The sequence below is a fragment of the Lutra lutra genome, chromosome 9, assembly GCF_902655055.1.
Source record: "Lutra lutra chromosome 9, mLutLut1.2, whole genome shotgun sequence".
Lineage (NCBI taxonomy): Eukaryota > Metazoa > Chordata > Mammalia > Carnivora > Mustelidae > Lutra > Lutra lutra.
In genome coordinates, this window is record NC_062286.1 from 87,910,060 (window position 1) to 87,937,456 (window position 27,397).

General features: G+C 38.7%; 1 long non-coding RNA gene across 1 annotated transcript; it reads left to right on the forward strand.

Moving 5' to 3' along the window:
* The first annotated feature begins 4,852 nt into the window (after positions 1 to 4,852).
* On the forward strand, positions 4,853 to 20,401 carry LOC125110041 (uncharacterized). Its single transcript, XR_007130425.1, has 2 exons — positions 4,853 to 5,009; positions 20,059 to 20,401. It is a non-coding gene; the product is annotated as an uncharacterized LOC125110041 (long non-coding RNA).
* Positions 20,402 to 27,397: the final 6,996 nt, after the last annotated feature.

A 27,397-nucleotide genomic window follows, 5' to 3' on the forward strand; every position in this document is an offset into this window, starting at 1 on the left:
TAAAAGTTAAAAAAATAAAATTACACTATGGCTAGATGTTCATGCTATGTTTGGCTGGAAAACACGAATAAAAGTCAAACATCAACAGTTTTAATCACCAAAATGGTCCTGATGGATCATTTGTCTTTTCTTCTCCCTCTCCCCTCCTGCCCCTCTTGGCTTCCTTTCTGGCTTCTGGTTTTGTGTAAGAGGAATTAAGAACCACAAGGCCAAGTTACATGATGAGGCCATTTCCAGAACTTTCCTAATCTCCCTCATTCTCCTGAGTCACCCCTCCCTTTCTCAGTGTGTCTCCCTCACTACTATTTTTCAACCAGGCAGTTGTACTTCTTTTCACTGATTATACTCTTCTGCATCACTGTTCTCATTTTTCTTTTCACAAAAGCTTTCCCACCTGGCTTTGCTGGTCTCTGGCTCCATCTCTCATTTTCAGTTGACCCTTTCCCTTCTTTCCAGATCCCCACTCTCTATGTCTGAGTTGCCAGAGACACCAAGCACAGCATGTTAATCTAGACGTTTCCAGCTGCCATCCACATCAACTCTCCAAGACTCAGTTTCTTCATGTGTGAGACAGGAATGATAATAGTTTATACTTCAAAGGATTTTGGTGAGATTTAAATGAAACAGAGTGCAAAGTGCTTTGCAAGAGTGTCTGACATGTTTGTTGTTATTTTTCTATTATTTCTTTTATTTTCTATTGTATTGGTCTGTATACCATAGTTAAGATTAAGGAGAAGGGAGTTGAGGGAAATTGGAAGGGGAGGTGAACCATGAGAGACTATGGACTCTGAAAAACAATCTGAGGAGTTTGAAGCAGCGGGGGGTGGGAAGTTGGGGGAACCAGGTGGTGGGTATTGGAGAGGGCACGGATTGCATGGAGCACTGGGTGTGGTGCAAAAATAATGAATACTGTTATGCTGAAAAAATAAAAAATTAAAAAAAAAAGATTAAGGAAACAAACTTTTAAAAGCCCACAAATTTTCAAAGAGAGATGAGTTTCAGTGTTAAGTTTGATGGCCTAATTAATGACAGTCAGGATCTAGACAAAACAAAACAAAACAAAAAACAAAACCCAAAAAAACAAAAAAAAACATCTGGCTAACTCTAATAGGATAATTTTAGGAGAATTTAAGAAAGCATTTTTATTAATTTAATGAAAGACTTAATAAATGATTATTTAAAAAATGATCTGGCAAGATCCAAGAGATGTTACCCAAAACCCCAAATGAGCAAGGGGAGGGAACAGGTGGAAAAGGTAGGAGACATGGATATGGCATCTTCTTTACCCATTCATCTATCATATATATGATATGATATCTTCCTTATCCATTCATCTATCAATGGACACTGTTCCTTCCATATCTTGGCTATTGTAAATAATTCATTTATTTGTGGAACATAACAAATAGCATGGAGGACATGGGGAGTTAAGAGAAGGGGAGTTGGAGGAAATTGGAAGGGGAGGTGAACAATGAGAGACTATGGACTCTGAAAAACAATCTGAAGGGTTTGAAGAGGTGGGGGGGTGGGAGGTTGGGGGAACCAGGTGGTGGGTATTAGAGAGGGCACAGATTGCATGGAGCACTGGGTGTGGTACAAAAACATAGAGGAACTATATCTTTTCAAATAGTGATTTCATTTGTGGGGGGGTATGTTTTGTAAGTTTTTATAAATTCCCAGTAGTGGAATTGCTGGATCATACAGAGATCTATTTTCAATTTTTTGAGGACCCTCCATACTGTTTTCCATAGTGGTTTTATCAATTTACATTTCTACCAGCAATGTATGAGTTTTCCTTTTTTTTCTATATCCTCACCAAACTTGTCATTTCCTGTCTTTTTGATTCTAGCCATTCTGACAGGTGTAAAATGACATTTCATTGTGGTTTTGATTTGATTTGATGATGAGTGATATTGAGTATCTTTTCATGTACCTCTTGGCCATCTGTATGCTTTCTTTGGAAAATGCCTCTTTGGGTCCTTTGCCCATTTTTATTTATTTATTTATTTATTTTTAAAGATTTTATTTATCTATTTGACAGACAGAGATCACAAGTAGGCAGAGAGGCAGGCAGAGAGAGAGGAGGAAGCAGGCTCCCCGCCAAGCAGAGAGCCCGACACGGGGATCGATCCCAGGACCCTGGGACCACGACCTGAGCCAAAGGCAGAGGCTTTAACCCACTGAGCCACCCAGGCACCCCCTTTGCCCATTTTTAATCAGATTATTTGTTTTTGGTGTGTGTTGTGTTGATTAAGTTCTTTGTATTTTTTGAATATTAACCTCTTATCAGATATATCACTTGCAAATATCTTCTCCCAATCAGTAAACTGCCTTTCTGTCTTGTTGATGGTTTCTTTTTATTTCGGTGTAGTCTTAATAGGTTTATTTTTGCTTTTGTTTCCTTTGTCTGATGAGACATATCTAGGAAAATGTTGCTAAGGCTGATGTCTAAGAGATTACTGCTTATATTTTATTCTTGGAGTTTTATGATTTCAGGTCTCACATTTAGGCCTTTAATCCACTTTGAGTTATTTTTATATGTTGTAAGAAAGTAGTCTAGTTTCATTTTTTGCAAGTAGCTGTCCAGTTTTCCCAGAATTTATTGACTTTCCCACAGTTTATTGAAGAGACTATCTTTTCCTCATTGTATAATCTTGCCTCCTTTGTTGTAGATTAATTGATAATACAAGCATAGATTTATCTGGGGGCTCTCTGTTTTCTTTTATTGATCTATGTGTCTGTATTTGTGCCAGGACCATAGTACTTTAATTATTATAGCTTTGTAATATATCTTGAAATCTGGGATTGTGATGCCTCCAGGTTTGTTCCTCTTTCTCAACATTCCTTTGGCTACTCAGAATCTTTTGTGGTTCCACACAAATTTTAGGATCATTTGTTCTAGTCTACCCTTAGTAGAATTTTAAATGAGAGGAAGTTCTGGTGATATGAAGCATATGTTCAAACGAAATATACACCATCTCAAGCAACTGAATATTCACTTTCAAATTGCATAGACTGGTACACAGAAAGCCATAGTGAAAGCAGCTACTGTCAGGGCTGCATTTTGTCCAGTTTTGAACTAGATTGCCTGGTATTTGAACTTGTTACTGAGGAAAAAGTTTTAAAAACATTTCACAGTTGATGCTTGACATTTTCAAATCAGGAAAGTTTTTATTGTTATATTTTAACATAACTTGAACATTAATGTTATTGCCCACTCTCTTGACTTGCACCATTTGCTGTTATGACAGTTTGCTTAATAAGTAAAGCTGGCAGGCACATAATGAGCCTTTATACAAGGTGCCAGGTATTTTTGTTAAAACCATCTGGCAACTCTAGTGCGTACCCTAATTGGAGTGGTGCCAGTTATTGATGATGGCGGGAGGCATAGCCCACTTGTATTTATCTCTTCAAGTTTGTTCCTCCTTATTTGATCATTTCTGTTCGTTTCTGTTTCTCTTTATGGCAGAAGCTGTCTGGATTGTTTTGTTCTATATCAACCTGCTCCTCTGCCTTCTCCTCAGATACTTACTTCCCAAGTTACTGTGCCCACTACCCCACTAATATTTTCCTTACCAATATCACCAATAATTCACATTCTGCCTCATCCAGGGGCTACTTCCCAGCCCTCAGCCATTTGACACGTGGGACCACTCCCTCATTAAACCTTTCTCCCATCTCCATACCCTCTCAATTTCCCTCCCATCTCACTGGCTGCTCCCCTGGATCTCTTTTAATGGAGTCTCCTCTTTGCCCTAAACTCAAAATAGTAGAGTGCCTCCAAGTTCAGTTCTTGAGTTTGTCCTCACTGCCCAGTCCCTTATTTTAAAATGTTATCTCACACCAGTCAGAATGGCTAAAATGAACAACTTGGAAACAACAGATGTTGGTGAGGATGTGGAGAGAGGGGAACACTTTTACACTGTTGGTGGGAATGCAAACTGATGCATCCAGTCTGGAAAAGAGTATGGAGGTTCCTCAAAAAGTTTGAAAGTAGAACTACCCTACGATCCAGCAATTGTACTACTGGTATTTACCCAAAGGGTACAAAAATACTGATTTGAAGAGATACATGCACCCCAATGTTTATGGTCCTATTACCAACAATAGCCAAATTGTGGAAACAGTCCAAGTGTCCATTCACTGATGAATGGAATATTACATTAGAATATACAATGGAATATTACTCATCTGATATATATGCACAATGGAATGTTACACAGCTAAAAAAAGAATGAAATCTTCCTCTTTGCCATAATGTGGATGGAGTTAGAGTATATTATGCTAAGCAGAACAAGTCAGAGAAAGAGAAATACCATACAATTTCACTCATACTTGCAATTTAAGAAATGAAACAGATGAACATGGGGTGGGGGGGAAGAGGCAAACCATAAAACAGACATAGAGAACAAACTGAGGGTTGCTAGGGGGGAAGTAAGCAGAGGTATGGGTTGAATGGGTGGTGGGTGTTAGGGAGGACACTCATGATAAGCACTGGGTGCTTATATGCAAGTGATGAATCACTAAATTCTACTTCTGGAACTAATATTACACTATATGTTAACTAACTGGAATTAAAATAAAAACTTGGAAAGAAAGTCATCCCTAGCCTCAGGGCTCCCAAATTCACAGCCCCATCTCCAACTTCTGCCCTAAGCACCGGACTCACATATCCAGCTGTCCACTCTGTGTTTCCCACTCTGAAATTGAATAGGCATCTCAAATTCTTCATGTTCCAAACCCAAACTCTTGATCTACCGCACTAATCATTCCTTTCACAGGATTCCTCTTCTCAATACACGGTACCAAAAACATGAGAATCTTTCCTAATTCCTTTCTTTCACACCTTCATCAAATCCATTAGCAAATTCCGACAGCTCCACATTCTAAATACATCTTGAATCCAGTCACTTCCCTTCAAAGCTACTGATGTCCCTTGCATGGATTACTGCACTAGCAATATGGCTGATTTCCTGTTTTGACTAGTGTCTTCTTCAATTACCAGCCAGGTTAAAAATTCAATTTTTCTTTTCTCGTTAAAAATCACCCAATAAGGGCGCCTGGGTGGCTCAGTGGGTTAAAGTCTCTGCCTTCGACTCAGGTCATGATCTCAGGATCCTGGGATCGAGCCCCGCGTCGGGCTCTCTGATCAGAGAGGAGCCTGCTTCACTTTCTCTCTCTCTGCCTGCCTCTCTGCCTACTTGTGATCTCTCTCTCTCTCTGTTAAATAAAATAAATTAAAAAATTTTAAAAAAAATCACCCAATAGCTTCTCTCACACTTAGATACAATGTTTAAATCTTTATAATGCTTTAATGTATTCCTTCAATGATGTAATCCTAAAAGTATTACAATGATGTAATACTTTTCCAGCCTTATTTTTGGCCACTTCCCTCTTATTCCATTGGGTCTTTTTCACCAGTAGTTGAAAGTTTCAAGCTTATTTCCAACTCTGGGTCTTTTCTCTTGCTGCTTTTTCTGCCTGCAAATCTCTTTGTTTTGATCGTTTCATGGCTACATTTAATTCAAGTTTCTTCTCAAATTTAACTTTTCTGGTTGGCTTATCTCAAATGCAGTTTCTTCTTTTGGCAAACCTGTGCTTTGTATTCCCCTTATGTGCTTAATTATTTTTTCATAGCACTTATAATTATCTGATATTATATTATACTTTTATTAGCTTATCACCTCTCTCCCATACTAAGATATAGTTTTATGAGGGCAAGGACTTTGATGTTTTCATTGTTATGTCACTATTACTGATACCTATTCATGGTAGGTGCTCAATAAATATTTGTTGAATCACTATTTCTCTATTGTTGATTGTCACCACCCTTGAATTGTCAAGTGCAGTGAGAATATAAAGAAAAGACACGTGTGTGTGTATGTATACATGTGAGTTTGTGTGGGGGTGTGTGTCTGTGATACTCCAGAACCATATACTGAAAAGACCTGAAGTTATACTCCAATATCATTGGGCACACCTTTTACTCATACGTTTGTTTCTAAATTCCTTTCTCCACTTAAAGGACCAGAAATTCTTAAAGAAATGGCTGACTCCTAATCTGGAAAAGAAAAAGTATAATATGAACTTGGGATATCTTGATATACCAGAAAGCAAGAAGAGCTCCAAGACTAACATGAATGTTTCAAAAAACACAGGGGCCATGTTGAAGTGAGTTCTATTGACCAAATTTGAAGAAATTAGAGCATCAAAAAGAAGAAACACATGTTCAAAGTGTCAAAAGGGATTGAGAGACAGACAGAGAGAGAATACTTTTGTAACAGATTTTTTTGCATCAGAGTTTAATCAAATCTCAGGCATTTTATTTGATTATTCATTAAAATAAGCAAATATGTTAAAAAGTAGAAAATATTTTCTAAACAAGGGCTTGATAATACAACTGTAGGACTTGGTGGAGAGGATCCTTTCTTCACTCTTCAGCAGAACATTTCAGACTTGGGGATACACAGAATGGTTGGTATGATGCAAATTAGTAACTCTGGTGGGAAAAGAGTGCCAGTGGGTGAAGCAGCAAATCGGCCAGTTACAGAGAACTGCCATGGGCTTCAAGAAGGTGAAATTTTCTCTGGGAGCCAGTGAGAGGTAGGGTGAGGGGTGAGTGCTGAGGGCTTAGATTCATGGTTTTACCACGCACGACCATTACTAAGACCCACGTCCATCTTCACTCAACACCGCCCAGTTGACAATGCTGAATCCATGGAATTTCCAAATCACATTTTGTGATGGTGCTCCATGAACTTATAAGAATGGTACCTATTTGCCTAGCACCTTGGGGTAAAATGCATTTCCTCAGGTGTGCTACCCTTCAAATTACGAGAAGAGGAGGGGAAAGCTCAAGCTGGTGGTTAAGGGACCATGAGTTGCTGCTCCAGGCAACAATGGGTCCCCATTGTGTGCCAGCATTATCTGGGTGAATGTAAAGTGATGATAATTTGCTCCTTTCTTCCTTCTCTGTAATTCAAAGAACACACTCCTAGAGCCAGACAAATGCATTATGCATCTTCTTAAAATGAGCCACCAAAAATAACCCAGTGAGTAACCAAACAAAGAAAGTAAAGATTATTAAGAATTCTCTTTCCTTTTTTTTCTTTTCTACTCAAGTGCAATTTTTAAAAAGGGGAAAAATAAAAATTGGCAGCTTTTCCCCACTGCAATTAAAAATTGTTATTTTAATGGCATGGAACAATATTTAGAACTAGTTTCGGGATGGAGGAACATGGCAGAACTGAATGAATACCCACACACCTTTATAAGGTAATCTAAACCACACATGAGTGTTTTAAAAGGCATTTAGGGGTGCAAAGCTCTAAATTGCTCTGTGTACTTCCCCATGTATCAAAATCATAATGAAATGGAATTCTCAGAGTACAGGTTGATCTCATCATCGACTACTTCGGTAAACAGAATCCTTTTTTCTTTCATTTCTATTTCATCTTTTCATGTCCCTTATATGGTGTGGGAATCATTGTAAAAAACATTAGTGTGCTTAGAGTAAGTATGATCTAGTGATCATGAATGGATTTGGTGACAGTTCAGGATCTTGTAATGTCCAGGGTTACCACGGCTTCTCTTCTCTGTGCAGTAATTATGCATGAGTGTGTAACTGAGGAAGGTGAAGGACATAAAACCAAATGACTGTTAAACTCAGGACAAGTCATGGGCATCCATTCCTCACATGAACTGTTTTTCTTGGCATTTATCTGTTTCTGCAGGTGAGCCAGATAACAAAATCATTTTTGCTGAAGCACCGCTTTCTATTCTGGTGGGTGTTTACTCACTGGCCCCGCTCATCCTCCCTTGTCCCCGGGGCACTGTAATATCCACCTGTCACAAACATCTTCTCAACCCCATGTATTTCTCCTTCTTTATCCTTCACACTGTGAGAGACTCAGCCAAACGTACAGGAAGGACGTCCACCTCGGTCTGAATTCCTGGTTTCAGAAACAATTTGCTCTACTTGCAAATCAATTCAATTTGATTGCAGAAAAAATTCTTATTTAATCCTGTTTATTCTGGAATATGTCAAATCATACCAGAAAAATTAATAAATTGCTTACCGAGCTCCTTTTTGCTATGGTTTTTTGATAAAGCGTCTTTAGTATTCCTGAGTCATGGTGTAGATTTACAAATGAAGCCACAATTCTGTTATGCTTTAGGTGCAAAGTCCTTTTTAGAGAAGGCTGCACTGTCTGGATGTTTCCAAGGATGGTAATCACCATGGCAAGCAGGGCCCAGAGGGCTCCGAATCTGCTGACAGCTGCTCTGTGATGATAAGATTTGGTTTTGCTCTTCAGTTTGATGAGGCTGTCAGAAAGACTTCTAGTAGTAATGTTATCATGGGTTCTGCTCCCACAGATGGGTCTAATCTAGAGAGAGAACTTCTTGCTCTTCAGCAATCTCCCTTACGCAGGGGTTACTGTCAGGTACTAGTGCCTAGATTGCCTATCCAGGAACAGGATTTTGTTGTTTGCGTTCTTCAAAAAAATCATTGCCAAGGCCCGTGCCAGCTTTTCTCCTATGTTTCCTAGGAGTTTCATGGATTCAGGTCTTACATTTAAAGTCCTTTAATCTATTTTGAATTAATTTTGTAAGTGATGTGAGACAGGGGGTTCTTTTGAGTGTGAATGTCTAATTTTCCCAGTGCCATTTATTAAAGATTGTCTTTTCTCCATTGAGTATTCTGGGCTCCCTTGTCAAATATCAGTGGACCATACATGCATGGGTTAACTTCTGGGCTCTTGATTTTGTTCCATTGATCTATGTATCTGCTTTTATGCCAATACCATACTGTTTTGATTACCATCGTTATTTTAAATACATATATATTCATTTGTAAATTAGATATTATAGATAGAGGTAACAGATACCAATTTAGACTTAGGTTTCCAGATATCTAAATAGGGAATGCAGTAGTAATCATGAATATATGTTAAATGACAGATGTATTTTCTTTACCTCACAGGGAAGAAATAACTTTACATGCTCTTATTCTCTTTTTATATCATATGCAATGAAGTTTTTAATGGCTAAGTCATAAGAAAGGGCATAGGTGCTTTCTACAGACCAGAACTTTCTTTTTTAAAAAGTTATTTTTATTAACATATAATGTATTATTTGCCCCAGGGGTACAGGTCTGTGAATTGTCTAGCTTCCACACTTCACAGCACTCAGCATAGCACTTACTCTCCCCAATGTCCATAACGCAACTACCCTCTCCATACCCGCCTCCTCCCGGGCAGCCCTCAGTTTGTTTTGTGAGATTAAGAGTCTCTTATGGTTTGTCTCCCTCCCAATCCCATCTTGTTTCATTTTTTCCTTCCCAACCCCCCAACCCCCCCAACTCTGCCTTTCAAATTATTCATATCAGGGGGATCATATGATAATTGTCTTTCTCTGATTGACTTATTTTGCACAGCATAATACCCTCTAGTTCTATCCACATTGTTGCAAATGGCAAGATTTCATTTCTTTTGGTGGCTGCATAGTATTCCATTGTATATGTATACCACATCTTCTTTATCTGTTCATCTATTGATGGACATCTAGGTTTTTTCCATAGTTTGGCTGTTGTGGACATTGCTGCTATAAAACATCCGGGTGCACGTGCCCCTTCGGATCACTACATTTGTATCTTTAGGGTAAATATCCTGTAGTGTGATTGCTGGGTTGTAGGGTAGCTCTATTTTCAACTTTTTGAGGAAACTCCATGCTGTTTTCCAGAGTGGCTGCACCAGCTTGCATTCCCACCAACAGTGTAGGAGGGTTCCCCTTTCTCCGCATCCTCGCCAACATCTGTCATTTCCTGACTTGTTCATTTTAGCTTTTCTGACTGGTGTGAGGTGGTATCTCACTGTGGTTTTGATTTGTATTTTCCTGATGCTGAGTGATGTGGAGCACTTTTTCATGTGTCTGTTGGCCATCTGGATGTCTTCTTTGCAGAAATGTCTGTTCATGTCCTCTGCCCATTTCTTTTTTTTTTTTTTTAAGATTTTATTTATTTATTTGGCAGACAGAGATCACAAATAGGCAGAGAGGCATGCAGAGAGAGAGGGCGAACAGGCTCCCTACTGAGCAGAGCCCGATGTGGGGCTCAATCTCAGGACCCTGAGATCATGACCTGAGCTGAAGGCAGAGGCTTTAACCACTGAACCACCCAGGCACCCTGCTCTGCCCATTTCTTGATTGAATTATTTGTTCTTTGGGTGTTGAGTTTGGTAAGTTCTTTATAGATTTTGGATACTAGCCCTTTATCTGATATGTCATTTGTGAATATCTTCTCCCATTCTGTCAGTTGTCTTTTGGTTTTGTTGACTATTTCCTTTGCTGTGCAAAAGCTTTTGATCTTGATGAAGTCCCAATAATTCATTTTTGCCCTTGCTTCTCTTGTCCTTGGCAATGTTTCTAGGAAGAAGTTGCTGCAGCTGATTACCACAGTTTTTTAATACAGTGAGAAATCAGGAAGTGTGATGCATTCCACTTTGTTCTTCTTTATGAGGATTACTTTGGCTAATCAGAGTCTTACATAGTTCTAAATGAATTTTATAATTTTTTTAAAATTTTTGTAAAAAATGCCATTGGAATCTTGATAGGGGTTGCATTAAATCTGTAGATGGCTTTGGGTAATATGGGTATTTGGATGGTATTAATTCTTCCAACCCATGAATGTCTAATATCTTTCTATTTATTTGTGTTCTTCTTTAATTTCTTTTGTCAGCATCTTACAGTTTTCAATGTAGAGATCTTTCACATCCTAGGTTAGACTTACTTCTAAGTAGTTTCTTGTTATTGATACTAATATAATGAGATAGTTTTCCTTTTTAGTTAATTTGCTCTTGGTGTATAGAAACACAACTAATTTTTATGTGTTAATCTGATGATACTAATTTATGTGTTAATTTGATCCTGCAGCTTTACTTACTTAATTGATTGAATATAACACAGCTTTTGATGGATTCTTTAGGATTTATCTTTTCTATTTTTTCCTATTCCCTGTTTTTTTAAATATATATTTCTGCTCTAATCATAAATATTACATTCCTTCTGTTAACTTTGGGGTTGATTTATTCTTCCTTTTCATAGTTCCTTGAGATGTAAAGAAAGTTTATTTATTTGAGATCTTTTTGTTTCTTTTTTTTTAAGATTTTATTTATTTATTTGACAGACAGAGATCACAAGTAGGCAGAGAGGCAGGCAGAGAGAGAGGAGGAAGCAGGCTCCCCACAGAGCAGAGAGCCCAATGCGGGGCTCGATCCCAGAGCCCTGGGATCATGACCTGAGCCGAAGGCAGAGGCTTTACCCCACTGAGCCACCCAGGCACCCCAAGATATTTTTGTTTCTTAATTTAGGTGTTTATCATTATAAACTTCACCTTGGAACTGCTTTTGCTGCTTCTCTTTAGTTTTACTGTGCTGCGTTTCCCTTTTGTTTGTCTCAAGATACATTTTGATTTCCTTTTGATTTTTTTATCAATCCATTGGTTGTTCAGGAATTCATTATTTAATTTTCATATATTATGAATCTTCTAGTTCTCCTGCTATTGTTGATTTCTAGTTTCAGACCATTGTGGTCAGAAAAGACACCTAATGCAAATTTAGTCTTCTAAAATTTGCTAAGACTAATTTTGTGGCCTATCATGTACTTTTTATCCTGAAGAGTGTTCCATATGTGCTTGAGATGAATGTGTATATTGCTGTTGTAGGATAGATCATTTTTTATATGTGTATTAGGTCCATTTGGTCTATAGGTTTGTTCAAATCCACTGCTTTCTTATTGATTCTCTGTTCAGATGATTGCCCCTTGTTGATAGTGGGTTACAGTTATTATTGCACTGCTGTTTATTTCTTCTCTTAGTTCTATTGGTATCTTCTTTATATATTTATGTGCTATAATATGCTGGGTACATATACACAATTTTTGTATCTTTTTTTTAAAGATTTTATTTATTTATTTGAGAGAGAGAGAGAATGAGTGGTGGGGAAGGGCAGAGGGGGAGAGAAGCAGACTCCCTGCTGAGCAGGAAGCCCAATGCAGGGCTTTATCCCAGGAGATCATGACCTGAACTGAAGGCAGATGATTAACTAGCTAAGCCACCCATGTGCTCCTAATTGTTGTTATCTTCTTGATGGATTGACCCTTTTATCATTATATAATGGCTTTATTTGTTTTTTTTTGACCATTTTTAGCTTAAAGTCTGTTTTGTCCAGAAAAAAATATAGCTATCCTTCTCCCTCTTGGTTACCATTTGCTTAAAATCTATTTTCTCTCCCTGCAGTGATTCTCTTAGAGGCAGCATATCATTGGATCTTGATTTTTATCCATTCAGCCATTCTATGTGTTGTAATTGTATTAATTGTATTAATCCATTTATGTTTAAAGTAGATATTGATAGATACGCTATTACCATTTTGCTAATTGTATTCTTACTGATTTGCAGATGCTCTATTCTTTGCTTCTTATCTTGCTCTCCTCTTTTGTGATTTGATTATTTTTTGTAGTGGAATGCTTTTTCCTTTGTGTTTACATAACATATCTTGTATTTTTAACATCTTATTTTAAGTTGATAACAACATAACTTTGATAGCATTCAAAAACTTTATAATTTTAGTCCTTATCCCCTCAAATTTTTGATTATTGATGTTACATGTTTTAATTTATCCATTTTTTATATTGTGCATTCAAAATATTATCTTTATGATTATTTTAATGTTTATGTTTTAACTTCTGAACTAGAACTGTAAATAAATTAGGCATCATCAATACAATATTAGAGAATTTGACTTTGACTATATATTTATGACTACCAACAAGATTTATACTACGTTCATATATCTTTACTAAATTAAGTAGCTTCCTTTTATGTACACTTGAAGAACTCCCTTCAACATTTTGTCTAAGGCAAGTCTAGTGGTTTTAAACTCCTTCAGCTTTTGTTTGTTCATGAAACTCTTTAACTCTCCCTCATTTATAAAAGACAGTTTTTTGGGTATAGTATTCTTGGTTGACAGTTTTTTTCTTTTAGTATTCTGAATATATCATCCCATTCTCTCTTGGTCTACAAAGTTTCTGTTGAATATCTGCCTGTGGTCATATGGGTGTTCCCTTGTATGTGATGTACTGTTTTCCTTTTGTAGCTTAGCTCTGTGGCCAGGCTGAGCTACTGGGCTACAACTGCCAGGTGCTCTGGACAGGTTTTCTGTTTGGGCAGGGCTGAGGACTGCAGTAAGCAGCAGATGGTGCTATAAATTAACTTCCCTGGCCCAGAAAGTGCAGCAAAATAGACTGTAAAGCCAGCAAGGTTCAGTGTTTGGGGTCCCAAATCAGAGAGAAGTATATACCGAGGTCCCTGGCCAGACGGAACCACTGGTTTGGCTCTTCAGTTAAGTAGAACAATTGGCTGGGATTTCTACTTGAATGTTATTGCAAAGATGAACTTTATCTGCCAAGATCCTACTGCCAGTTGCTGTAAAGTCTGCTCTCCTCTAATCTGGTCTGATCTTCACTGGCCAAGGCCTGTGGATTTCCCAGCAATCTCTGTGGGGTGAGACCTGAATGGGCCTCCTGGGAAGTAACCCACAATGCTGGGAGAGATGGATGTCCACCTTGCCCTCTCTTTTTCCTATTGGAGAAACATTAGGCCTAGGGGGCCCTTCTGATGGGTGTGCTAATCTGGGGGATGAACAAAGAGAGCATAATTCAGCTGTTCCTCTTAACCTTCTTGTGTGGTCCTTCTCAATGTCTGTGACATGGCAGTGCTTCAGCCTTATCCCCTCATTCTGAGATTTCCAGGGTGTGCCCTTGTCTATGGAAATTTGCCAACTGGTTTTGTGAGGGGGACTGAAGTCAGGAATGACTTATGTTGCCACTTTGATGGTATTACACTTGACAATGTTTTCTCCTGGGGTCCTGGGAAGCTCAGTTGTTAAGCATCTACCTTTAGCTCAGGTCATGATCCCAGGGTCCTGGGATTGAGCCCCGCCTTGGGCTCCCTGCTTGGTGGAGAGCCTGCTCCTGACTCGCCCTCTGCCCCTGTTTGTGTTCCCTCTCTTGCTTTGTCTCTCTCTGTCATAGAAAAAAAAAAAAATAAAATCTTTAAAAACAAAACAAAACAAAAAACAAAAACACAATGTTTTCTCATGGAAATGCTTAGTTTAAATTTGATTTTGCCTAACACTTATGAACTTAATCTGAAAAATAACCAGGCAAGGTAGCGAGGACATGGAGTTTGGAGTTGGACAGAACTTCTGAGTAATCTCTAGTGGGGAATGGCAAGGATTGAATGAAGTGACTTACCAATATGAGCTTGTCAGAACAGAAGCAGCAGGGGGGAAGGGACTTTGAGTTACCTCTGGACCTTGGTACCTAGAACAGTTTTTTGCATATAATAGGAAATCAGTAAATGCTTCTTTTTCACTTATTATGTGCCATCTACTGTGCATATGTATGTATGTATGTATGTATGTATTTACCTGTCCTAATTGAAATGAGTCATTTCTGTTTTATCTGAAAGGGTTTAGTGGGTAAATTGATGATTTACAAGCCAAAGGAATAAAACTAACCCTTTTATTCTATACTGTAATAACCACTGATTTGGTATTTTTGTATGAATACCCATACCAAAACAGGTATTTATTGTTTTTTTTTTTATTTTATTTCATTTTATTTATTAGTTAGCAGTTTCAAAAAAAAAAAAGAAGCTAGTGAATTTCTTTATCATTGGCTATTAGATATAACACAAAACACAGCAAATTGCTGCTTTACCATAGTGACACAAACACCCCTGAATTTCCCTTAGACCATGTCAAACTTCAGTGACTTACCAAGTAATAAGAAGATTCAGTACAACCATCTTCTCATATTCTTTTGGGAACAACAAGTGGTCTGCATGTGCCCTCATGCATACATACAGAACTAATTGACGATTTAACCATGAGTGATCAGGCCTTAGAGAAATAAGTCACTTAACCAGAGGCACAGGAAATTGATGAATAACATATTACATTAAATTTCATAATTAGAGAAGTCACTGGCAAATGGACAAAAATGCTCTTGCTTTCAGATTGCCTCAGTCCCATCCAAGGGGCACAGTAGGGGCACCAAAATACTTGGGGTGTTAGGTCAGGGGCTCTGAACAATGCTAATAACACCCCGAGAAATTCCCACCACTTGCCTTTTGAATTCTAGGTTTCTGCCATGGTACTCTTTCTATACTTCCAAAATTATCAAAGAGAAGTTCAGTGAGTTGTGTCACAACCTATTCTATATTTGTTACATTTATTCCCTTTTCCAGAAGTTGGAAAGATAATTTAGTTTGGGAGTTTTAAAAGTTTTTGTTCCTGGGGCTTCTCTTGGAATCTTTGATGAAGCTGTCATCCCAAGGGAGCACACAGCTGGTGCCTTCCCACATTGCACTGGTGCCTGCTTGCTGAGAGTTCCTGGATGCCTGGTGCTCGTCTGTGGATGCCTCAGCCAGTCTCAGTTCTTTCAGTACACTGTGACAAAATATAATTAATCATTGGTAAAAAATCCATTAAAATAGGGGCGCCTGGGTGGCTCAGTGGGTTAAGCCGCTGCCTTCGGCTCAGGTCATGATCTCAGGGTCCTGGGATCGAGCCCCACATCGGGTTCTCTGCTCAGCTGGGAGCCTGCTTCCTCCTCTCTCTCTGCCTGCCTCTCTGCCTGCTTGTGATCTCTCTCTGTCAAATAAATGAATAAAATCTTAAAAAAAAATCCATTAAAATAAATCACTAGCATATAAAAGCTTTAATAATTTGCTTCATCAGTTTAAGTTGAGATTCACTCTTTTCTTAGAATGAATAAGGCCAATGAGAAATACTTAAATGGTAATGCTTCATTTTCAATATTGACAATTTATAATTGATAACATAGCTGTTCATGTTGTTAGTTTTTGAGTAAAAACAATGCAGCTGAATATGATATTTCTTTTTGTTGTTGTTTTTTTTTTAAGTCTTGCTCTAGTTTGCTTGCTCTAATGCTAGAAACACTCAGGAAATAGTCAGAATTTAGCTTTGGTTAATGCCTTCACATAATACAGTGAACCACCATTTAATGAGAGTTTACCTGTGATTTAAGCTCCCATGCCTTATTTCACATTATCCTTATGACAGCTGGGAACCATACACATAAGCTGCACTGAGCAAGGATTCTTGTTGGTTTCGTGGGCATGTACTCCTCATGCCAAGCTGACTCCTAGCTCATACGTGGTGCCTGATACATTTTTGCTGAGTAAATAAACCGTCCCCATGAAAGTAAGGCTTAGAGAGTTTAAACCATTAAAAGCCCACCAAAGAGTAAGTGTCAAAACTTAAGTTTTAACACTTACTTAAGTTACTTACTTAAAAACTTACTTTAAAAAGTTACTTACTTTAAAACTTACTTAAGTTAAAACTTACTTAAAAGTCCAAATCCAGACACAAGTCCTTAACTACTAGGCTAAATCCTTAAGTCCTAACTTCCTCCTGCTAACCAGGAAAGCAGAACAATGGCCTCACCTTTTGCCTCTGTAGTGCTTTCATTCCCTGGGTCTTTTCAGGCTTTTGTGTCTTTTGGTCAGCAAGGCAATTAGGTCAGCTGTGGTCAGCTGAGGTGACGAAGAAGGAGCTGGGGAGGTAAGCAGTAGTTAACAGCCGGGGTGGTGCACACATGAGGAAGCAAACAGGGGAAGGTGGCTACAGCTTCATGAGAAAGTAAAGATCTGACCCAACAATACAGAGACTAGCAAATAATAAACAATAAAACTCTCACTTGCTTTCTCTGGCCCTTAAATCTTAGCATTCCCCAGTCTTTTGACTCTCCCTGATGACTACACCCATTGCCCTGGCTTCCAATCCCTACTACATGCTAACGACTCCTAGATCCATGTCCCCAAGTCTCTCCCTGGGAGCACAGAAATATTTATTTGAAATATTTATTTGAAAGATCTGTAGTCATGGCAGCTCATCCTGTCCCCTTTCAAATTTGTTATATCAGGTCTTTTCACACCCCGTCCCCAAGGATATTCCCATTGTACACTCACTAATTTGACTTGTGTCAACCACATCCATCCAAACTTCCAAGATAAAGCTTCACGGTCATCCCTTATCAGTCCTCCACTCATCCCAACAGTTGCCAAGTTCTGATTATGTCACCTTCTAAAATTGACCCCACTGCTGTATCTACAGGGCCACTGAGTAATTCAGGCTGACTGCATCTCCTACAGATCCAAAGCATGCTCCTAAGGGCATATCTGTCACTAAAACCCCCTGTCCTTGACAAAACTCCATGTACCATCTGCCTAAAACCATCTGACCATGTTACAACAGCCAGAATGACCTCTCTGGGATCTGTGTTTCTTCAGTTCCTAGTGTCACCTTAAGAAGTCTTCACAAAGGTGGTGGGTATTATGGAGGGCACATATGGCATGGAGCACTGGGTGTGGTACATAAACCATGAATTCTATTACACTGAAAAGAAATTAATTTTAAAAAAAGGTGTGAAAATGAATGATCTAAGCATCCAAATTGAAAAAACAAAAACAAACAAACAACAAACAAAAAAAAAAAACAGAAGTCTTCACAAAGGTCCCACTACATCCCACCAGGCTTAAAGCCTACACACCCAGGTGCCATTGACCCTGGGATTGTTCTGGACTGTGGATGTCAAATTCTCTGGTATCTTTTTGAGCCTTTGACATTCTTTCTGAAAGATTCTTCTCAAATATCATCTCCTCAGTGAAACTTTGGTCCTACACTTCTATGTAGACATAAGTGTTCTTTCCATTGTTTCCCAAAAGTCCTTCTAACACATTTTTAAATTATTAATGTTATTAGAACTATCTATGAGTCAACTATTTTTAAAGTTCTTTTCTTTCTCCTGGTGATATTCCTTGGTGTGCTTAAACATTTTGTTTTGAATGTTGGACATTTTATAAGTTTTTTAGTTGCAAAGGGCCTGATGATGTTATTTTACTCCAGAGGGGATCCTTTCTTTTTCTGGAAAGCAGGTAGATGAGGGTTAGATGATCTTATTCTAAATAGGAACTAATCTGACTGGAACTAGGTTATAGCTTTGTGAAGACACATCTATCTCTAATTCATCTGTGCCCTGTTTAGAGATTTCATTTGTGTTCCTGACATGTCTACTTGGACCTCTTTCCTTTGCTGTGATTCTCCTACTCCACTGAAATAGGAAAAAAAAAACAAAAAACAAAACAAAACAAAACTTCATTCTACTCATCAGCTTATTTTTAAAATCCTTTTGCTATTTGCAATTCCAGATTTTAGCACATGTCTCCAGGAACATGAACTAAGGGCATGGTCACTTCCTACTACCTTACCTTATCACTTGGGTTCGGATCCCAGGTTTTGCTTGGCTTGGCAATCTCAAATTTTCAAATCTCAAATTTGCAACTCTCCTGAATCATGAATTTACCAGAATTTCCACTGGTTTCTTTTCCTCCTAGCAGCGGCCACGTGCCCAGCCCTTTGCTGCATGCTTAGCCTCCCAACTCCTACTAAGAATTAGAAACACCCTCAGAGAAGGCAAGAGCAGCTGCAGAACTTCAGCTCACCCTTCTGAGAGATCCCCCTCTCACAGGCACTTGGCTACTTAACCCCTTGATCATTTCAATTAGTCATCAATACTTACAAAATTTTTTTCTTCTTTCTTTCTTGGTATTTTATCCAACTTTTCTTAGTTGTTCTTAGTGGAAGTGCTGGTCTCCTGCAACTGCCTTGTCATGGCCAGAAATGGAATCTGAAATCAATTGTTTTAAGCTATAATATTTCAAATAGGAAGGCACTATTTTTTGTAAATTACTTTTGAAAGCATCTGTTACTTCATTTTATAGACTGAAGTTCTCTCTTCATAAATCCGTAATGGGGGACTGCTAAGAAATGAGACGAATGGTCACAACTATGTATTTCTTTATGCTGTATTATATTTTATATAATCTGGAAGTCTTTTGTGATTTCACACCATGTTAAATTTCCCTGAAGGCACAAAAAGAAGCCAAGCAAATAAGCCTACTGAAGCTCAGTTTGTATACTTGACTCTGTTATATCACAGGGCCATAAGAATAGTCATGCCTAGCAAAATTTTATAGCAGGCACACATACTTTTATATTAGCATTGGAAATAAAATTCAAACAGTATAAAATTGTGGTATAGGTATAATTATTGGGAATTCAACGTTAAAATGCATCAGTCATGATGAAACAAGAGTCTAATTATTCAATTTTAAAGCAGTGCTCATTATACTACCTTAAGGAAACAATATCTGGTTTTCTGGGATAAAATGCAGAAGACCTGGATATCTGACCTCATTATTTGGCTCTAAGTGAGTAGAATTTTCCCTAGGTCCATTTTCTCCTTTGTAAAATAGGCTAGTATTATTTATATGACTCTCGTTATATGGTTGTTTAGAGAAGAAAATTAGGTCATATATATAAAAGTGCTGTGAAAAGTTAAATGCATCTATAATTACATGTTATCATTAGTTTTTAAAAGTTTTGAGGAATTAGCAATACTTGAATAGAGAAATTCAGACAAACTCACACCTGGACATCTGACTCAGGAAATGGCTTTTCAGAAAAAACTAGGCTGGGGCACAAAGCAAAATGAGGTTCCCAGAGTTTGGTCTTAAAGTAGTGTAGGCAACCACATACCTATTCTGATTTTGGAGTAGCCAGGATCATTTCTGCTCTCAACTATGGTCCTCTTCCCCCTCTTCTCACTCCCATCTTCCCCCAATACAAGCATTCAGTCACATGTGCACACACCTGCACACACATGCACACACACATACACTCAAATTATCATTTGCCCTACTCTAAGACTGGGGCCAACCTCAGGTGTGTGGAAGTCAGAAGGGGACAAAAACACTTGGATAGGACTGTTTTAGACCTGTCTGCAAGGTCGTGAAGAAATAAATACCAGCCATTCTTTACTGGATGTTTCCTTTGGGCCAGGTTCTCTGTTGAGAGACAGACATCACTTCACTTAATCTTCATAGTACTTCATAATCTTTCTTCTATGCCACAGGTGATGGGATGAATCGCATCCCCCTAAAATTCACATGTTGAAGCCCTCACCCCCAGGATCTTAGAACGTGACTGTATTTGGAGACAGGATCCTTAAAGCAGTCATTAAATTAAAATGAGGTCATGAAGCTGGGCCCTGATCCAATATGACTGTGTTCTTCTAAGAAGAGATGATCAGGACATAGACACACACAGAAGGAAGTCCATGCAAAGACACTGGGCAACAGTGGTCTTCTACAAGCCGAGCAGAGAGGCCCAAGAAGAAACCAACCCCACTGACACCTTGATCTTGGACTTTGAGCCTCCAGAACTGTGAGGAAATAAATTTCTGTCATTTAATGGCCCCAGTCTGTGGTATTTTGTTAGGGTAGTCCTTGCAAATAAATATACCATAGTGTCTAGCAGAGTATGTGGTTCAATTCTGAGCAGGAGAAATGGACACTTGCCATGTATCTTTTAAACTCTTTTCTGGTACTAAATATAAATAGTGGGAAATAGTTCTTCATTTTATTATCAATTTTGAATACTTCTATTTAAGTTTCATAACCAGAAGAAACTATTTTTTTAAAATCCCACTATCTTAGTGCATGCTTTGTAAACTAATTTAGGTTTTAATGGTCATCCCACCCACCCCCTTTTTAGTTGGTCCTCTGACTTCAAAATCAATGGAGAAAGTTCACAGGGGAATCTTCTCAGTCCTCCTCTAATCATCACTATGAAAACTGAGTTAGAATTTAAGACTTGTTTTATTTTGATCTACTTAGTTTTCCCCAGGAAATTCAATAGCAGTCAGAGTGTTGGAAAATGGTAATATTGAGTGACCATTCATTGTATCAAGAACTTAAAATATGATTTTATTTTTAAAGAAAATACATTTTTAGAACAGTTTCAGATTTACAGAGAAATCATGAAAATAGCACAGAAAGCTTTCATATACCCCACACCCACTTTCCCGTATTAAATTTTACATCATGATAGACATTTGTTACAATGAATAAATTGATAATCATACATTATTACTAACCGAAATCAATGCTTTTGTTTTTAAATATTATAGTTTTTCTCCGAGGTCCTTTTCCTGTTCTAGGATCACATCCATGATTCATTTATTCATCACGTCTCTTTAGGCTCCTCCAGGCTGTGACAGTTGCTCAGACTCTCCTTGTTTTCAACGACTTGACAGGAGTGTTGGTCAGGTGTTTGGTAAAATATCCTTCCTTTGGAATTTGATGTTTTTCTCATGATTAGACTGGGGTTGGGAGTCTTGGGGAGGAAGAGCACAGGGATAGACTGTCATTTTCATTATATCATCTCAAGAGTACATGCTATTAACATGACTTATCACAGTTGATGTGTGCCTTGATCACCTGGCTGAGATGTGTCTCTCAGGTTTCTCCACTGTAGAGTTACTGCTATCTCCCCACTTTCCTTACTGTCCTCTTTGGCAGAAAGTCACTATGTGCAGTCTACTTTTAAGGGGTATTATTATCTTTTTCTTCTTGGTTTTGTGTGTGTCCTTACTTTCTGTCACCACAAGATGCTCCAGGATCTTCTTGGGTATTTTCTGCTCTAGTTCTAAAACCTACCATTGCTCCAAATGAGCCCTGGCTCCTTTTATTGGAAAATAGTACTAGGAGCCAAAATTTGGGCTTTATCTATGCTGCTATTATTGGGAACTCATTGCTTCTAAGCTGTCTCAATTGTCAGAGGAAAGAAATAGACTTGTGTAAACTAATGTCTGTGTGTACACATACTTATAGCTATTTCTTAGGTAACCATCTGTATCTCTGTTAAGCTAAACATGAGTTCATAAAGTTGTCTCCAGCTCCAATCCACTACCACATGGATCATTCTAAATTCCTCTCCTTGCTACCCATAAATAACATCAGCCACCAATCTACGTAATTGTTCAATTCCAGAATTGTTCAATTCCAGAGTTGTTCAATTCCTGCGTCTGTGGGGAAAACTTTACCATCTGGAGGACAGAGCTTATGTACAGATCCTTTGGTCTTTGGTCTTAACACATTCTGCCCTCTCCAAAGCTACTCAGGTCAGCACTTCTCCCCCATTCCCTTCAGTGAGGTTGTCACACTTTAGTAACTCAGTTAGACTGTTTTATCACAGTCTGCATTCCTTCCTGGCACCCTATAATTTCATTTCCATCTTCACAGTAAATCTCTGAAGTAGGAATTTTAATTATCCTCATTTTGCAGATGAGGAAATTGGAGCACAGAAACCTGCTCAGGGTTTCACAGCTAGTAATTAGCCTGGAGGTTAAACTTCAGGTCAGATTTGTATTTCTAATTTGAAGATTAATATTCTCCTGAAAAAGGTAAGTACATCACTTCTGTTAAAAAGCAAACCCAAATGCATGCGAGTTAATGAAGGGAGGGCTGGAGGTGAAGATAGAGTGTTGTGGGTGGAGGGTCATTCGTGTCATGGCTCAGAGCTCAGCCCCTCATACACAATTGAATGCTGGAAGAAATTATCGCAGGAGGGCACATGGCTTCCCAATATTTCTATATCAAGTGAAGATCTGAGATGGGATCTTTCTCTGATGTGTGAGGGTTCCCTAGAGAAAGAGAACTAAGAGGATATACCTATGGACACATATGCATGAGATTTGTTCATTATGTCTAACAGATTGGCGCACACACCTGTGGTGTCTGGAAAGTCCAAGACCTGTGTGTGTACTGACAGAGTACAGACCCAGGAGAGCTGAGGGTGCAGAGGAAGCCCAAAGGCAGTCTGGTCAAGAATTCCATCTTGCTCAGGGAAGCAGGTTTTTTGTTCTATTCAGGTCTTCAACCGATTTAATGAGACCCACTCACATTATGGAAGGCAATCTGCCTTACCCAAAGTTCACCAATTTAAATGTTAATCTAATCCATAAACACTCTTCAAGTTGACACCTAAAATTAACTATCATACTTGAGATGGCTGTGCAAAGCCTGTACTTTCTCTTAAAATTGGGGAAAAAGAATGCTTTTTATGAATTATGAGCATATAGGTCCTATAGCGTTAGTGTACCTTTAATCACGGATACTTTGGAGGACCTCACAAAGGTCTGGGCCAGTTCTGCTAGAATTAGATGCATATGTGAAGGAAGAAAGCACTTTGCAAAAAAGAAAAAAAAAAGAGCAACTTTCTTGTCATGCCTAAGCAGCTGTGGCTTCTATTCTTAGCAGACAAGGGGATAATTTACTAAACAAAATATATTGAGGCATCAAAGCATCCACGCCTGACAAGGTGAAGCATTATTGCGATGACAACTTTATTGCTTTTTATCCCTCACCCTGAGATGAGTTTCCCAGGGACGAGGGGTGGTGCCTTCCGATCACCAGCTGCCGTGTGCTCACTCTATCATGCCAGTAATAATTGAGAGTTGCTGTAAGACCATGGATGACATAATCTGAATATGACTTACTTGTTTTGGGAACAAGTGCAGATATTATTCCAATTTTCTCAAGATCTGGGGTGAGGCTGACAACCCACCTTGCCCAGAGGCCCTGTGGGCCCCAGTGGATTAAGATCATGGTTTCCGAATGATGTTGTCGGAGATAGCTATGACCAAATCACTTTCCTGGCTCCTGGATGGAGCCAGAAACAGGCTGAGCAAAAAGTATGAGTGTTGCGATTTAGAATCTCCAGGACATTTTTTTCCTACTGCTCAGAGAGCAGCATGGCTTGGAATTGACAATGGACTTTATTTTTGTTTTTATCTTATAGTAATAAAATTTCCAAACATTAACCAAAGTAGAGGATAATGTAAGGAGCATAGCCATCACCCACTTCAGTAATTTGTTTTGCCAACCCCATTTCATTTAGAACCCTCTCCCAGACTCTGCCTTCCTTACCTACCCCCCTCCCCGAAGTGTTTTTTAAAGCAGATCTCAGACATAATATCACTTTATTTATAAATACTGCAGTCTGCTGCTTTAACAGATGATATTTTAAGACAGAACCATAATGACATTTTCACACTCAACAGAACTTAAAATAATTCCTTATTATTATTTTATATCTAGTCTCTGTACAGACCTCCAATTTTCTGAAAAATGTCTTTTTTTAGAGTTGCCTGCTTGAATTTGAGCTCCAAAGGTTTCTACATGGCATTGGTTGCCATGTTTCTTGTATATTTTTTTCTTTTTGTATCAGTTGCTTTTCCATCTTTCTGGTCCCCAGGCCGCATATTCACTGATGGGAAGCAGATGATTTAAACAAAGTAGAATTGGCCACACTCTGCACTGCTGAGGGTGTTTTCCACATGTTGTAACTTGTGCTTGGTAATTAGGTCTAGAGCCCTGATTAGAATAAAGCTCTTCCTTGTTTTTGGCAAGAATACATCTCAGGGGCCTTGGTGTACTTCCTAATTGCATCACAACAGGGAGGTAAGGGGGTACATGATACCTCATTGTCTTACCTTCATAGATGTGGGTCTAAGTAGTGAGTTCAAGTGTTGTTGGCCTAATCACGCAGCCTACTGTTGCCTTTCAACTTCTTTTTTTTTTTTTTAAGATTTTATTTATTTGACAGATAGAGATCACAAGCAGGCAGAGAGGCATGTGGGGTGGGGGGGAGCAGGCTCCCCGCAGAGCAGACAGCCCGATGTGGGGCTCGATCCCAGGACCCTGAGATCATGACCCGAGCCAAAGGCAGAGGCTTAACAAACTGAGCCACCCTGGTGCCCCTGTCCTTCAACTTCTCACTAAATGGTGGTCACAGCCACCTGTGACTGTTGCCTCGTTCCATTGCCTTATTAGGCCTGGCCAAGTGTTGCTTTTCTAAGGCCGTCACTCCTTCTTTACTTAATAATTAGAATTTTTCTTTGAAGAATTTTCCACTTTCAACTATATGCATACTTGAAACATGTTTGTACAAAACAATGTAGAATTTGTGATTCTTAATTCTTTTTCTTTATGGACCAGTTTTCAAAATCATGAGCTCAGACCTTCCTGACAGATTCTGACAATGGCCAAATATTTATGATTCTATTTCTAGATCATTACGAAGCACGAGTTTTTATGGATTTGATGTTTCAATCAATTGCAAACTTTTTTTTTCTTCAGTGCATAGAACATGTCACTTGATTGTTGAGAACTCCTTTAAGCTGAGCCCCTGGCATAATCCTCACAGGTATTGTTAGCCCTCATGCTTTCTGGCCACACAAAATATGCTGGGCATATCTTGAATATTCCTTCTTTAGCCTTGGAGCGTGTTCCTTTTAGCAGGATATGGTACTTACAGACCACATTTGTGTGCAACGTTTGCTAAATGCTACTAGATTGTCATTATATCTACTTGGCCTTTACAGGGGGCAGAGCTAGAAAATATGTCCTTGTTTTATAAGAACGAGAAAAATAAATCAAGCCCATAGAAATATTTCTAACTCAAATTTAAGGTAGAGTTTTTATGTTATTGATTTGTATTTATACCTCTTTTGCACTAAAAATCTTTGTTCTTAATTGTATTAACATAATTGCTTACTTGTTCACTCATGTTTAATTATTTGCACAATTAAATATTTGTTCACAGATGTATGAACTTCAAAATGACATCAATACTATAACTCTAATTGCTAAATGTGTTTGAAATTTCTCTGTGTTTTGTCCTTAGAATATGTTATTGTAAAATCACTGTATTTTAGAGTCGCTGAAAAGATTTCTTTATGGTTAAGTTACTAATCTGATATACAGTAAAGGTCATTTGCTTCATTAATTTTCAATTTTTTACTTTATCTAGGTTTTGGACTGTGGCAGGGGTGGCAGAAGGCACAGACAACCCCCTTGAAAATGACAGTCTTTGTGTCACCAGGTGCCTCTGTCTCTGGGGGGAGTCTCCTGGGTACAGGCACTTTCTTGGGGTTCTGGCTAGGAATTGCACTATGCTTCCCATCCTCACCCCCTCAAGGAGCCCTTGGTGAGATCTGGGAGAGGCCCCATAGTGCATGTAATTCACTACTTTCCTATAACTTCTTAGACACAGCCCATCTGCAAACCCACTACAAATTATACTTGAAACTGAGTAGTAGAGCTATTCCTCAGTTTATCCCAATCCAGATCAGCTGGAAATCTTGCTAAATTAACACTTGTCTGTCTGTCTTGCCTTGGGGTCCACCAACATGCTGGTCTGCCTTGGGGTCCACCAACATGCCATTACTCTCCCAAATGTTCTCTATTTTCCCAACACCAAACAGAGGTCAACATCATAGTTCCTACTCCAGCCTGGACATGCCCTGTAGACCAATTCATAACCCAAAATACCTCAGTATCCCTGTGATTTTACCCTTCATACCCCTTTCCTCAGACCAAGTTCATAACGTGGTCATCATTGCCCTTCGGTCTCATCCTCACCCCAGTGAGGACTGCTCGTCTGGGTGGAGATTTGCTGGACTGGATCTGGAAGGAGTATGAAAGAATGGGTGGTCACATTCCTCCTTTCTTGTTTCCTCCTCAACTTTCTGTATCAAAAGCTGAGTTTGCTCTGTTCTATTGTCCCAATATAAGGTTATAAACTCAACCAAATTCCAGGGCTGCAAGTATTTGTTCCTATGGCCTAGTGGCATTTCTCTTCATCCGTACCTGAGCTTCCTTTCAGATTCTTCTCTGACTACTGTAGCTCACAGAAGCCCCAGGACATTTCTACCTCAACGCTGCTATTGAGTAGACACTCCCTGGCACCTGAACTGGCTTTGCAAATACCTTATCCATCTGGACAGAGAAGCAGAACGTTAGGGATACTGCACAGAGGTTGCTATAAAAGCTATTTTCTTTCCAAAAATTTAGAATCTCTCAGGTATATTTGCCAAATATAGAAACTTTGGGTGATAAATAGTTCTTTAAATGTTTAAACTTTGCAAGATTCCTATCACCAGAGAATAACTTTGCTAGCCAAGTAGACACTGGTTTACACTAGGGATAGCTTCCCTTGGCCATAAGTAGGAGACATTTATCATTTGTTATCTTTAGACCCTCTCCCTCCTATCTCAACTCTAGAAATATATTTCACCAAAGAGCTGTCCAGGTAAATGGATGATGTTTCTCTGCATTAAATTTATGGCTCAATTACAATCAATCTTACACTATCAGTTTTCAGTGCCTGTATATAATTAACATAAACAAAGTAGTGAACCATCATTTCTTATGCCACCTTGCTTCATACTGAAAAAAAAAAAAAATAAATCAATGCCTGCTTTATAAAGAATTGGTTCCAGCGTATGATCTTAGATTGTCCAGGTAGGAGTAATGGGAAAGAGAATGATTCCTTTGGGTATAATTTATTCCAGTTTTGTGGGTTTATAAGCAACATTCACCTTGGTTAAGTTAACAGTTCAGATCATT